This window comes from Lissotriton helveticus, chromosome 11 (assembly GCF_964261635.1).
Source record: "Lissotriton helveticus chromosome 11, aLisHel1.1, whole genome shotgun sequence".
NCBI classification, from domain to species: domain Eukaryota; kingdom Metazoa; phylum Chordata; class Amphibia; order Caudata; family Salamandridae; genus Lissotriton; species Lissotriton helveticus.
The window spans coordinates 801,712,557-801,726,857 of record NC_136072.1 but is presented as its reverse complement, the minus strand read 5'-3'; positions in this window follow the sequence as shown (position 1 = coordinate 801,726,857).

Sequence of the window (14,301 nt, the reverse complement as noted above, 5' to 3'; positions counted from 1 at the left end):
TTCCCCTTCTCCACTTCCTTAGGACTGGGGCATAGGTGTGGCACGTAACTTTCTGTCCCCTTCTGGAGTTACCTTCAGGAGCTGCTCCTCCACTAAGAAGGAGGAGCGTCGTCCCACTGCTCTGTGGGCAGTGTAAAACAGGAAACTAAAGCAATAATAACTAGCGATATTATCATTTTTAGTTTTGCTTCCTGCTGAGGTGCGGGGCAGGGCGGGTGGGCCGGGCTGGCCAGTCCAGAGGGCAGGGGGCAGGGGAAGAGTGTGAAGCACACTCTAAAGTGCGCATGACGGATTGTCCGGCCCAAGAGGTCCGCATAAACCGTCATGCGAACTTTGCATGTACCCCACCAGACTGCATTACACAGCCTAGTCGGGAGCATGCAAAACTTCCAAGCCCCTGTCTGACCGCTGATCCACGATGCTCAGACCAATCTCAACACTGCTTAAAGCACACACGGACAGTGGAAAATAGTGGTGTCCAGTCCTTCTGCGTGTTAAGATCCCAAGAAGGAGACGCTTCACTCTGTGCAGGTGTGATCTGTAGCGCACAAAAGCTAAACTAGAGTGCAAAGCGGGAAAGCACTACTGTGAACAAATTTGAAAAGTATGGAAAAGAAATTTAAGCTTTTGTGAAAAAATAGCAAACTTGAATAATTTTCACATTTTCTCTAAGAGTCAGGTCTGCGCTAGAGCCTAGAGGTACAAATATGCAACATTCGACATGTTCTCTGGTTGATTCCCTAAATATATTCAAATAGTAGCTCTACAGACACTTCTGATTTGAAACCTTTATGGCATTTTTAGTTTTACATATGGGTAGATTAGTTTTACATAGGTAAAGGTACCCCTATCCAGCCTCCATTGTGAAAATCCAACTTGTGACTGTCGGCAAAATAGTAGGATCACAAAGATGGGTAGGCAGAGCCCAGCAGGTCACAGGAGGGCTGTACCAAAGAAAACAGGCATTGCATTAGTCCAAGGTCATGTCTCATCAGGAGCTCCGCATCCAACCAGAGAAACCAGATCTACAGACAGGCCTGTAGCCAGGAGTATATGTATTATAAGGTATGCTTTCACGCGATGTGACAATGGGGTGACGTGTCACTATGTATTTTAAATATGATGGAATTGTGAACGTTGTCGTGGTAATGTGTACTTTATATGTTGGGGCATTGTGAATACACTCATTGAGGCAATATTTGTTACCTCCCTTGTATGTTTGCGGCTTGAACTTCTGATATCAGGAACCTAAGGGCCATAGGTATAACATGACATAACTAGCGTTTGTAAAAATCACAGTTACCCATTGGGGCACCTTGGCACGGAATAATAGATTTTGAAACTCAGCTCGGTGGTACTCATTTTATTGGCCTTAGAAGGTTACACACTGGGTGGACCCACCTATTAACTGAACTTAGAAGATGGATCATTACTTTTAATCTGAACAATGGCCAGTGGCAGGTGGTGAATTTTCAAAGGTCTGCTGTATAAATATCTGCCTTGAATTTGACTGAATGACCCAGACGTCTTTTGCTGATTTTAATGATAGTGGATGGGTGGTGGTGATGGCGGGACTGAATTTAGTCACCGGCATCAACTGCACAAATTTCACATGATATGACTAATAGTCTGAGGTTTTGAAAGTGCAGCAATTCAGCTGAATAACAGATGTACAGGAACATACCATGCTGTGACACTAGCAGCTGTGCCCTATAGGAGTTGGGCCTATCCCCCAGTTGCAGTACCTCTTTACAGGTGCTGCTTTCAGCTACAGCACATTAGAACTAACCCTGGGCGGAGTTCGCAGAGTTGCACTACGCGGAGCTACGAGAAGTTTAAAAAAAAAAAAAACGGTCGCACTATGCGGAACTCCACAAGTGGCGGAGTTCCATAGAAAAAATGCAATTCGCAGTGATTGCACAGTGCGGATGCTTGTCCGCACTGTGCAATCATTGCTGACGGCACCTTGCACAGTGCAAGTGGTCCCTTTGTTCTCTTTTCTGCCACTTGAGTAGATTTTTACTCGAGCTGCAGCTTTCTCAACGCAAACAAGCAGTTTCTCATCGAGAGCGGTCGTGAGCATACACGACCACTCGCAATGAGAAACCTGACCACCCGGCGTTGAGAAATCTCACTAGGATGTTTATTTTCCATGCTCGCGCTCGCCAACTTGATGTTGGCGATTGCGAACAAGGAAAAATCTAGCCGGGAGGTTGATTTTCACCACTTGCGCTCGCCAACTTGACGTTGGTGAACGCAAGCGAGGAAAAAAACTCCGCTCCGCGAAGCAGAGTTTTTCGTAGCTCCACGTAACGCGGAGTGAGGGAAACTCTATAAACTCCACGAGCGGAGTGGGGTTCACCGCCCAGGCTTAATTGGAACCACATGTATATGACCCAACTGCAACAAAAAGACAAACGGAGTGGTGGAGGTTCCTAGGGGAATTTGTTTATAGACCGAAAAAGTACCTTGTCCCCCAACTTGACAGCAAAAAACACGAGAGGTACTAAAAGTCTAGAAATGAGAAATCTACTGGAACCTAATTGTGTCCCGTATTCATGTTCAGACCACACCGTTAATCTAAACAAATGACAGTGTCATGTCAGAGAAGTGAGACAGAGAAGATACAGAGTCTGAAAGACTAGAAAAAGTACCCATCAGCCCATATTATTATCGGATTGAAAACTGAGCCGAGGCAACGACGGAGAGTGCGTGGCCTCCTTCCAACCTGAGCTGTTGCCAGGTGAGGTGAGGTTTTTTCTCCCTATAATCAGGGAGAAGATACACCATCTTCCTCTTAATCAATTGGAGAGTGGTTGTAAATCACGTCTTATATCACGATAAGTAAGTGTTGCAGTAGCAAATCATAGGTCCTGAAGAAAGCCGTTCTAGGCTGAAACATGTCGACCAATCAACACACATGGTAGATAGCAATTCCTTGCATGCTATCAGCGCACTGCTTTTAATAATACCACTTTGATGGTCAGACCCAATAAAGTTTTTTATGTCATCAAAGTAGGTATTTTTAAATCACGAGGATTATTTTCCTTTTCTGTTCTTCTTTTGAGCACTGCAACTTTCGCCCCTTCCGCTCACATACTGTCTTCTGTTGGTTGGATGCTTGATCCCAGGGTCCATCATTAGGCAACCTCAGACTCTCCCTGAGGAGGAGCCTACAGGACACCTTTTTCCAACATTGAACAACCCAGATGACGAGATTCCACTTTTGAGTGGGCTGATGGGTACTTTTTCTAGTCTTTCAGACTCTGTATCTTCTCTGTCTCACTTCTCTGACATGACACTGTCATTTGTTTAGATTAACGGTGTGGTCTGAACATGAATACGGGACACAATTAGGTTCCAGTAGATTTCTCATTTCTAGACTTTTAGTACCTCTTATGACCCAACTGCTGCAGCACCTGCACACTGCAGAAACTTATCTGGCCTCCATCCTCACCTATGTGACTTGTGCTCTGCAGGGAAATACCATGGTCATATTTTTGCTATGAGGGGCAGCACCTGGGCATTGCAGGAGTTAGCCCTGACCTCTCCGCCAACCTCATCTCCTGTACATGCATGTCTCACTCTTGATCCAAGCAGCAGCATTACATGTGCTACTTCCTGAATGTGTACAGGCCTCACTCCTCTTCTAGCCAGATCATGTGTGTGAGCACTGCAGAAGGAGCTTGTCTGATACTGATTTAACTAGTCAGCAACACAAGTTTGGGTTTACCATGTCCACAATAAGCACACGAATCATCGATCTGGAGATCACCCGTGCCTGCATGCGGCTCGGTCTGCAGAAGCAGCTCTAGTCTGTCAGTGACTTTAAATTCATTGTACCTGTCTAACAGGTGTTTCTTCACACACACAACACTACCCCCTCTTCCTTTCTAACACCTCACTTTTCTCCCCCCTCGAATCAGCTTCCTGCTTATTGCCACCTCATACTATCTCTCAGTTTGCCCCTTTTGCCCTCCATTAAATATGAACTTGTAACTTCTTTACTCTTCAAAACTGCTGTCCTATAAGCCTAATGCAAAAAGAACAAATGATAGACAGAATGCTGAGCAAATCAAACATTCATCCCCAGTCACAGATCTGGGTTAAATCCATCGTTTTTTTGCCATTCCAGTTTATACCCAGCCCTATGCAAATCAGTCCTGACCCTTCTCCCCATGGGAACAGTCCACCCCGAACAGCCAGGCCAGATCCTCCCTGGACAAGAAACAAGCATCCTGGGACCAGTTTTGTGGAATCACCCCTCATCACCGAGGCTAGCTTGAATCTGGTGGCATAGCGAGCACGGGACCTACATCTGGGCATACTCTACCCACTTAGGGTGACAAATTCAAAAAGAACAGATGATGGATGGCATGCTGAAACAAGCATTGGCATAGCCAATAGGTCTCGCTTGGGGACCTTATAAGTATTTTGTTTTGCAGCACAATATCCTTGTAACTAAATACTTATAAGGTCCCCAAGCGAGACCTATTGGCTATGCCAATGCTTGTTTGCTGCTGCCACCTGTTGGGATCCTTCTCTTTAAAGGTCACAGCTGTGGTGTCTTGCTGTCTGATTTTTAACAGTGCTGTATCAGGTTTGTTGGTGCCCACATCGACAAATGTTTGTGCAGATGGAATTTGGATCGGTTTTCGCATGAAGGTGTGGGGCGGGGAAGTGGCCCTCCGTTCTATTGTTAGGCGCCAGAGAAGCAAGGCAGTGCAGTAAGAGTTGATGCTGCCGTCTTTCATCGTGTTCCTACGATATGTACGGATCCTCTTGGATATATAGTAAGAACTAATGACGATTTGCATTCAGGTAATGGATCGAGCGTTTGTAACAGGGTCCCAACACACTGATTGCACTTCAGAGACATCCATGCAACCACCTTGGGGGGCGGCGGAGGCAGAAAAGCCACAGGGGACTTTTGTCAGTGCCATGTTAAGAGCCACCACGTACTCCGGAGCAGGGGAAGGAGTGCTAATGGCAGTGATGCTAATAGCGATGTTTCTGCGGGAACTCTATGAAAGGCGCGTATCCCACCCACGTGCGCCGAAAATGGAGTCAAGCTGTTTTGCAGTTAAGACTGTAAATCTGCCGATAGAAAGATGTGTGCAGTGGGTGTCGTTTAAAGTGTGTGAAAGTATTTGAGATACATTTGCCTTCGATTTCTGGTTTGCACCTTGCACTGCACAGTAGCGATGGAAAGCTACATCGGTCTCTGCATTCTGTGCTCATTGTGCCCGTCTTCATTGTAACCAGGGCTCGAAGTGCATTAAAGTATGGAAACAGATTGAGAGCGTCATGGGGCGGGGGTCAGTAAGCTCGGCGATGGGAATCAAAGGTGTGGCTAAAAGAAAAAAAATATATTCAGGCAATTGTTGCTAAAATAACGCACACCTTAAGTGAAAAATGTATTTACCTGCAAGCAAATTACAGTAAAAGCATGAAGCGCCAGCTGGCTTACCGACTGCTGAGGCAGGAAGCAAATGGTGGGGGCCTGAAGGAGGAGGGGGTGCGAGGGATGGGGGAAGCTGGCTGGGGAGAGAATGCAGAGCGCACGCTGGGCGAAGCCCTTTGATGTGCTGTGAGCGGCCGGGAATGAATGATTAGGGGAGGAGAAGCGGGAAAGTGAAAGTACGGCCGGCCGCAGGCCGGCCATGAATAATTAGGGGAGGAGAAGCCCTGGCCGTGAATGCGCGTGCATGTTGCTCACGTGGTTCACATGAACTGCAAGAAAACGCCATGAAAACGCCAGCAAAAAGCTGGTGGTTTCATGATGTTTTCGCCGCTTGAATTCTCGCTCCGCTCGATGCGCATGCGCGCATCGATAGGTCGCGAGACCTAAAAAGCAAGCATTCACCCTAAGTCACAGATCTGGGTTAAATCCATAGTTTTTTTGCACACCACAGTATTGCAGTTTAGACCCAGCTGTATGCAGCCTAGGCAGTCCACACTCTGTAAAGTTTTTTGTTTGTCTGTTTGTGAGGTGTTTATGTTTGCATTATGCTTATGCAAATTATTTATTTATTTATTTTATTTTACGGAGTTTTATATAGCGCGAACTTGACCCGAAGGTATCAGGTATCAGAGCGCTTTACAAAGTACCAGTTGCGTTACATGAGGACATATTCAATTTTTGTTAGGCACAGGGAGATTAAGTGATTTGTCCAGAATCACAGGATGTTCATCGTTGTTGCCGAGACTCGAACCCAGTTCCTCAGACTCATAACACAATATAATATAACATTTATAATGCATAGATGGAGCATAGATCCCTTCATTGCATCTCAGTCAATATTCGCAGGCGGGGACGGTTAAACATAGGCGATGATCGTATTGGCATATCAGAGATACAGGTGCAACCATTTGGGTCAAGTGGGTCGCAGACAGGAAGTACATACATAAGCTAAAGCTGAGATATTTGCCAGGTGCATATCAGTCTGCCAAGAGTCAGATAATGGAGGAGAGCACAAGAGCAGCACAGGGCAGCAGGGCCCGATAGTCTGGACTCCTGGCACCAAGGACATCCTGGCACAGAGTTCATCAACAGTCTTTACTTCAGCATACGAAGCCTTCAACATGTGTAGCCCAAAATACTTTTGGGCCATATACTATCAAGATCAGGAAAGAAACACACTCCAGGAAGCTCGGGTACAATACTTCTGATACAGACCAAACTCGAGAAGTAAAGATCTCGACCCTTCTCAGTGAGCGTACTCAAAATCTGGAATCCCTTGCCTCCTGAGATACGAACGAATAGATCCTTAAAGACAAATGTGAAAGCACTATTTTTAGATAGATACCTAGTCCCTTCTGGATACTGAATCACCTCCTGAACGCACATTATCTCCTGCATAAATAGATATTAAGGAATGGAAATCTCTGAGAACAATAACCATCCAAACACTATGTAGGTTTCTCCTAACCATAATCCAGTCCGACTAATGGAAAACATATTCCCAGGGCAGGATTCCCGTAGATCGTCGACCACATACACATCACCACACTACAGCTAAAGAGTCACTTACGAATACCTAACCAATCAGGGAGGCAGCATCTGGCTGCTGAATGCGCATAACTCTGTTGTCAAATTCTGGTGGGAAAACACACTTGTGTTCACAGTAAAGAAGGCCTATGAAGATGTAATCACTAATATCAACCTGCTTATGAACACATGTATATACACTGTTTGGCTTTCTTAATGTACATAATGTGGTTGCTGCTGAAAATATGTAAGTACCAACTCTAGTGGCAAAATGCAAGAAATGTGTATGAATGTATACAAGACTTTATATATATATATCCTCTAAATCCCGCTCTGCAGCCACGTATTCACTCACGTAACGCCGTCAAAAGCAGGACACGGACCCAAATTTCGTGCTGGTTGCTATTTTATTTGCCCAAGAGTCTGAGACGCGTTTCGCAGCGTGAACGCCGCTTGTTCACTCGATATATATATATATTTTTTTTTTCACTGAAAAAACCATAGGTTTCAGCTACGTTATAGTTAGCAATTAGCATTTAAAAAAACCTTGCAAATTTACTGAAAAAACCATAGGTTTCACACATGTTATAGTTAGCTGGAGATTTCACTCATACTAAAACATTGAAATTCCCCCTCTATAGTTAGTGCAGCTAACTATAATTTGCGCGCCCGCAATGCACTGATGATGACATCACATACTACATCACTCATGACATGGTCAGTGACCACTCATGACATCACTGATGACATCTCAAATGACATCACTGCATCTTTATTGGCTAAACTTCAGGGAGATATCACTTCTTTTATCTGGAATAAACAAATTCCAAGGATCACATGGAAGAAACTTAGGTGCCGCAGGTAGAAAGGCGGCCTGGCACCTCCGGACCTACAAATTTACGCGTGGGTGTTCCAACTTTCCCATGCTCTAACGCTATTAAAGATGCCAACAGATGCGGGCATTGGGAGTATGTTCTCTGCTTTATTGAAAGGGGAAGGAGTCGGTCAGTCAGGTTTTCTGTTTAAATTTGGAGACCCCAAGATTTAAAAAAAAAGTCAAATTGAAGGTGTTGCAGGGTATGGCAAAAACTTGGGCTAGGTTGAGGTCATCAATAAAGCTGGGTTACTTCTCTAGCAGGTCTCCAATTTGGGGTCTTCCCGAGAGCCCAGGTTGGCTGGGAGACAGTCTGGCAGTCCCGTTGAGGGAGGCAGGAATAGAAGTTTGGGGAGACTTGTTTGTGGAAGGGTGTTTGCTCCCTTGCGATTGCTTAATTAACAAAGTTGGGCCTAATCTTTCGAGATTTAAGTACATGCAGATAGTTTGTTGGGACCAAGCGTATGCCTCCCAGCCCTCTCGGGGGTGTAGTTTACCATTAGGGGGGAGTTGCCAACTTGAATCCCTTTTGTTAGATAAATCCCCGGCCAAGAAGGAGATCTCCCTATGGCATATCCTAATCCAGGAAGAAATTGACGGTGAATTCCATCTACCCGAGTTCCTGTGGGGTCCCTTAATTATTGGCCAAAATGTGCAAGATCTGTGGTTGATATCTTGCAAGGTTCTGTGGGACATCGTTAAGCCAGCTTGGCTTCGTAGGAATCACCTATTCACCATACACAGGGCTTACTTATTCCCCACAGAGTCTGTCAAAATTCTCCTCGGGAGGTCCTGTGGCATGTGCTCGGTGTGGCTTAGAGGCGACCCGGACCCCTGATGTGCATATGTTCTTTGACTGTCCCCATTTGGCTCCATTCTGGGACTCAATAAGCAATACACTCACGTCCTCACTGGGCTTTCTTGTAACAATTGACCTCCAACTTGTAATCTTTGGAGTTTTAGATCATGCTCGGAGCCCAGCCAAGAACCTTCTGTTCTATTCCATATTACTGGCACAAAGGGAAATCTGCAGAAGATGGAAGGATTCTACCCCTCCTTCTCTTAATGATTTATATGACTCAGTTCTGCAAGTATCAAAGCTAGACCTTGCTAGGGCTGGAAACCAAGATAAGAGAGCTTTTTGGCATTTACTTGATTCGGTCCATTGACGGTGCCGGGGTTTTTTTTTGTGTTTTTTTTTTTCCCTGGTCCAATGATTATGCAACTATGGCTTAATCTCCCTGCTATGCCTTTTTCTCCCGTTGGAATCGCGGCAAGCAATGGCAGTAATTGGTACCTTGATTTTATTTGCGGTCTAGATTGTTAGGCGTTTGACCTCTACATAAAGAGTCATTGCTGTTGGGAGTTGGAACCACTCATAAACTGAATTCCCTGCCAGTCTTGTAACTGAGGCAGCATGACGTTCTTTCTATTTTTGTTGTCGGCACTTGAAACCATGGTGGCTAATGAGGACCAGGAAGAAAAAAAGGAGGAGGGAAAAGAAAGAAAAAAGGAAAGAGAAAAAGGGAACAAAGAAGAAAGTATACCTTCCTGCACATAAACAATCATCCCTGCAGCGCAGGAACCCTTGCACCGTGGCACAGGGGAGTCTGCGTTGGTGCTAAGCAGCTTTTTCTGCACCAGCCCAAGGGAAAACACAGGGGTGTGCTGTATTCTTGTGAATACGGAGCATCCTAGCGTTTTTAAAATGACGCAGCATGGCGCTGCTAAATTGCTTACAGCGCTGCGCTGCTTCATTTGTTTGTAAATATGCCCCTGGGTTTTGAAGTCTTAAACAGCACACACAAAGAATTGCAGAAGACTTCGTGGCCTCAATTGTGTCGGAGCCGGCAACAGTCTAGGGTGGCTGGCAGTAGCAGCCCTGATCCATTGCATATCCCCTTTCTACAGTCACAAGGGTCGACTTGACCGAGCGGCCAGTGCCCCAATGTTGGAAATACAGGCCTCAGTGTGCAAGACTCAAAGACTCGCCACTACTGTCCACTGAATTAAATAATCACTAATGAGAAGGTTTACTTTTATAGCTCCTATTGATATTTAAACTTCTAGAAAGGAGTGAGAAGGATTACTGGGCGTTACTGGGGGGTGTTAGCAGAACAGACAGAATATGGATGCGGCCCAGTAAAAACCGTTTACTATATACATCGAAGGAGCGCTGTGCAGGCGGGCTGTGAGCCTTAAGGTGAAAATAATATTAATTTTAAACGAAGACTGGGAAAAATTAACATTCAAGGTCCGTGCCTTCCCCGCAGCACCAGAAGCAGAACCATGTGAATGGAAAGTTTATGATATCACAGGTCATGCGTTGTGATGTCACGAGGCCCACGGGACGGCAGAGGGGAGGCCTCCACTACAGCAGAGGGAAAAGGAGCGGACACTGTTGTGGTACTTTATCGGGTTATATAATGAAGTCTTTCAGTTTCATCACAGGATAATTTTTTGTGACTAAACTGTTGGATTTTCCTCGAGAAACCTGAATACATGTGCTTTCCTTGCTCCCCCTTTTAACCCAAAACATGTGGTATCATCCTCAAAGAGGTGATGCGTGATGACGTGTGAAGTCTCCATTGTGACGTGTCGTAGGTATGAAAGGCAGGTAACCAGGGTGCTGCTTCACTGCACACAAGGACACTCGGCGGGGAGGACTGCAGCTGGCAGATTCAGCTGTGGCAGTGAGAGGCTGAAGCTGCGGGGACTGAGCAGTCTACTAAAACAAGAAGGGGGCAGAGGTGGGACAATGTAAGTAAATTCACAAAACGAAAACTGAATTGAAAACCGTAATGAAACTGAACCCTACCCTTCCTCATTCTTCTATTCGTCCCTTTCCCCATTTGATGTTCCTTGCTATCCACTTCTACCTTCCACATTCTGCTACTATACACCCTTTTTCTTTTCCCTTTTGTTACCTTTCAAGCTCAACCCTTGTACCCTTCACCATCCCTACCAATCAATTCCTTTATTTACCCTTCCCCATTCAGTCTTTACCATCCCTTCAACATCTCTTATCGTCACCTTTCCTAACCCTTTCCTCTTGTAACTCCTCTGCCCTTTTCCCTCCCCCTGCCCTCCACTCACCTTGCCTTCTTTCCCCTTCCCTTCCCTCACTCCTTCTCCATTCCCGTCACACTTCCTTTATCTGTTCTCTTCTGTTCCCTATCCCTGCCCTTCTCCTCTCCTATTCTTTCCCATCAACTTTCCTCTTCTCAACCTTTCCCCTCAACTCTCCCTTCACATACCCTTCCTTTCCCCTACCTAACCCACTTTCCAACTCTCCTTTTTCCCTTCCCCCTCCCCTTTCCTTTCCTCCACTTCCCTTCCTTATCTCTCCCCTCGTCTACCCTTCCCTGCTTTTCCTTCCCTTTCTTCCCTAGCTCTCCTCTACCCATTCCTCGCATTCCTTTGACTTGCTTCTCTTCCATCCCCTCACCTCCCCTTCCCAATTTTAGGTCTCGCCTGAGGCATCGCATACACTGCTCTGGCGAGACTTTTAGTAGCTGCTTCTAAAAGCGCTACCTTGCCGGCCACCAGCTTGCTAGAACGCGCACAAGCGCACACGACATACACAGCACTTTTTCCCGTCGCGCGCACGCAACTCCTCGCCCACCTCCAATGTTAATGTTTAATTATATGTTCCCGTGTTTTTGAGAATAGCGCTTCTTTCTAACGGCGCCACACTCCAAAGGATAAGCCGGGCTCAAGGTAGGCATCACGCACGAGCCTGTGAAGACATGTGTATTCGCGTCTCACTATTTACATACAAAATGAAGAAGGAAACTGTCCGGAGAGAAGATAATCTAAGCGGCCATTTTCTTCCTAATCTCTCCTCCACTTAATTTCCCTTCTTCTTGCCTTTCCTATCTCTCTTCTCCCCTCCCTTCTCCATATTCACCTCTTTCCTCCACTCCTTCCCTATCTATTCACTCTTCTTTTCCCCTCCCATTTCCTTCCTTCCTATCTCTCCTTCCACTGCCTTCCCCTCTCCCTTTCCTACCTCTCTCATTCCACTCCCAATCCCTTCCTTCCATTTCTCTCTTTGCCTTTCTTCGCCTCACCTCACCTCCCATTCTCTATTTCTTTTTCCCTCCCCTTCCCTTCCCCTCTCTTTCCTTTGCCTTCCTTCTTCCTCTTTCCTCCACTTCCATGGCTCTCCCCTCCACCTCTGTGTGTACCCTATCTCTGCTATACTCTCGACTCCAACCCTATCTCTCATCTCCTTACTCCTCTCCTGCCCTTCACTCCCATTCCCTTGCTGTCCTTTCTCTTCAGCTATGTTTCCCTTCCTTTCCACTCCCCTTTCTTACTCTTCCCTGTTTCTTTCCCTACCCTTACCTTCCCTCCTCCCGTATCTCTCCACGTCCTTATCCCTTCTCTACCTCTCCCTTCCCCTCATTCCCTATCTCTCTACCATCCCCTCGATCTCTCATTTTCCCTCCCCTTGCCCCAATGCCCTTTGCGTTCCTTCACTCCATTCCTTTAATTTCCACACCCTCTCCCCTCCTCTCTATCACACACTTGTTTCACACCCTTCCTTTTCCTCTCTTCCAATCTCTTCTCTCCTCTTCCCTTCTATTCCCTTTCCCTACCTATCTTCCCTTCTTTTCCCTTAGCTTTCCCATCTCCTCTTCCTTTCCTTTCCTTTCCTTTCCTTTCCTTTCCTTTCCTTTCCTTTCCTTTCCTTTCCTTTCCTTTCCTTTCCTTTCCTTTCCTTCCTCATCTCTGCACTCTGCTTATTCCCTTACCTCTCCTCCCATTTCTTTTAATTTCCTTTTCACACCTATCCTTTCCTTTTCTCTTCCCCAGCTCTTTTCTTCCCATCCCATCCGATCCCCTTCCCATACCTCTCTTCTATTTTCCTTTCTTTTTCTTTCCCTAGCACCCTTCCATACAATCCTTTCCTTCCCTCTTTTTCCCTTCCCTTCCATTCCATGCTCTATCTCTAATCTAATCTCCTCTCTCTCCTTCCTTTCCTCACCTTTCCCATTTCCCCACAGCCTTCAATTGCCTTTTTGCCCTTTCCCATCTCCATGAGCATCTTCACTTATCATCCCTTTTTTGTCTCCCTTTCCCCTTACCTCATTCCCCTTCCCTTCTCTCCTCTCCCACTGTCCCTTCCACTCCAATCTTCCCTTTCCTTCCTTTTCCCTCCATTCTCCTACCCACCTTTCCCATTCCCATTTTCCCTTTCCCTCCCATTGCTTCCCTGTCATATTCTATTTCTCTTCTTCTTCACTTTCCCCACACCCTATCTTCCACACCTCTCCTCTATTCACCTTTACTTTATTTCCTTTCCTATCACTCCACTCTTCTTTCCTTCTACTTCCTTCCCTTATCTATCTTCCCTTCATTTCCTGTCTCTTCTCTTCCCTATCTTTCCATTACCATACCCCTTCTTTCCCTTCTCTTCCCTACATTTCCATTCCCATACCCTTTCTTTCCCTTATTCCCACTTTCCTTTGCTTTCCTCTTCCTCTCCTCTCTACTTCCCTTCCCCTTCCCATCATTTCCTTTCCTCTTCCATTCCCCTTCCACTCCTCTTCACTTCTCTTCCCCACCTTTCCTCTCCACTTTCCTTTCCCTTCCAGCTCCGCTCAACTTCCCTTCCTCTTCCCTCCTCTCCCTCTCCCTATCCCCCTTCCCCTTCCCACTCTTTTCCTCTCTACTCCACTCCTCCCTTTTCCACTTCCCCTTCCCTTTCTCTCCACTCCACTCCTCTCCTCTCCTCTCCACTTCCCTTCCCCTCCCCATCCTCTTCGCTCCACTCCACTTCCCTTCCCATTCTCTCCTCTCCTCTCCACTCCACTCCACTTCATTTCCCCTTCCCATTTTCTCCTCTCCACTCCACTTCCCTTCCCATCCCATCTCATCCCATCCACCCCACTCCATTCTATTCCACTCCGCTCCACTTCCCTTCCCAACCTCCACTCCTCTTCCCTTCCACCACCTTCCCTTCCCTATCTTCCCTTTGTTTCCCTTCCTTTCCTTCTCATTGCTCTCTTTCACTTTTATTTCTGCACCTTTCCATTCCCATACCCTTTCTTTCCCTTGCCTTTCCTTACCTTTCCATTCCATACCCTGAACTGCTAAAAGAGATGCTGCACCATCTGTTGGACTGCACCTGCTGCACTTTCGGCTAGCGAAGTTTGGACTGTGCCTATGGCTCCTAGCTCAAGGAAAACTTTATCCCCATCCCCAGACCAAAGCAGTGGCTCGAAGGCTCAGACTGCCTTCTCCTGGAGCCAGCTCCAGGGACAAAACTAGCAAGTTGCTAGCTACCGGAAAAGATTTGGGAATAGCTGCTGCTTGGCACCTTGAGAGACCAACCCTTGATGGTCAAAGGTTGTGTGATGTATTCCTATAGGTTCTGTATCGATCCCCCTATTCTTGACCCTGTTCTGGTTAACAAGTTAACTAGCAG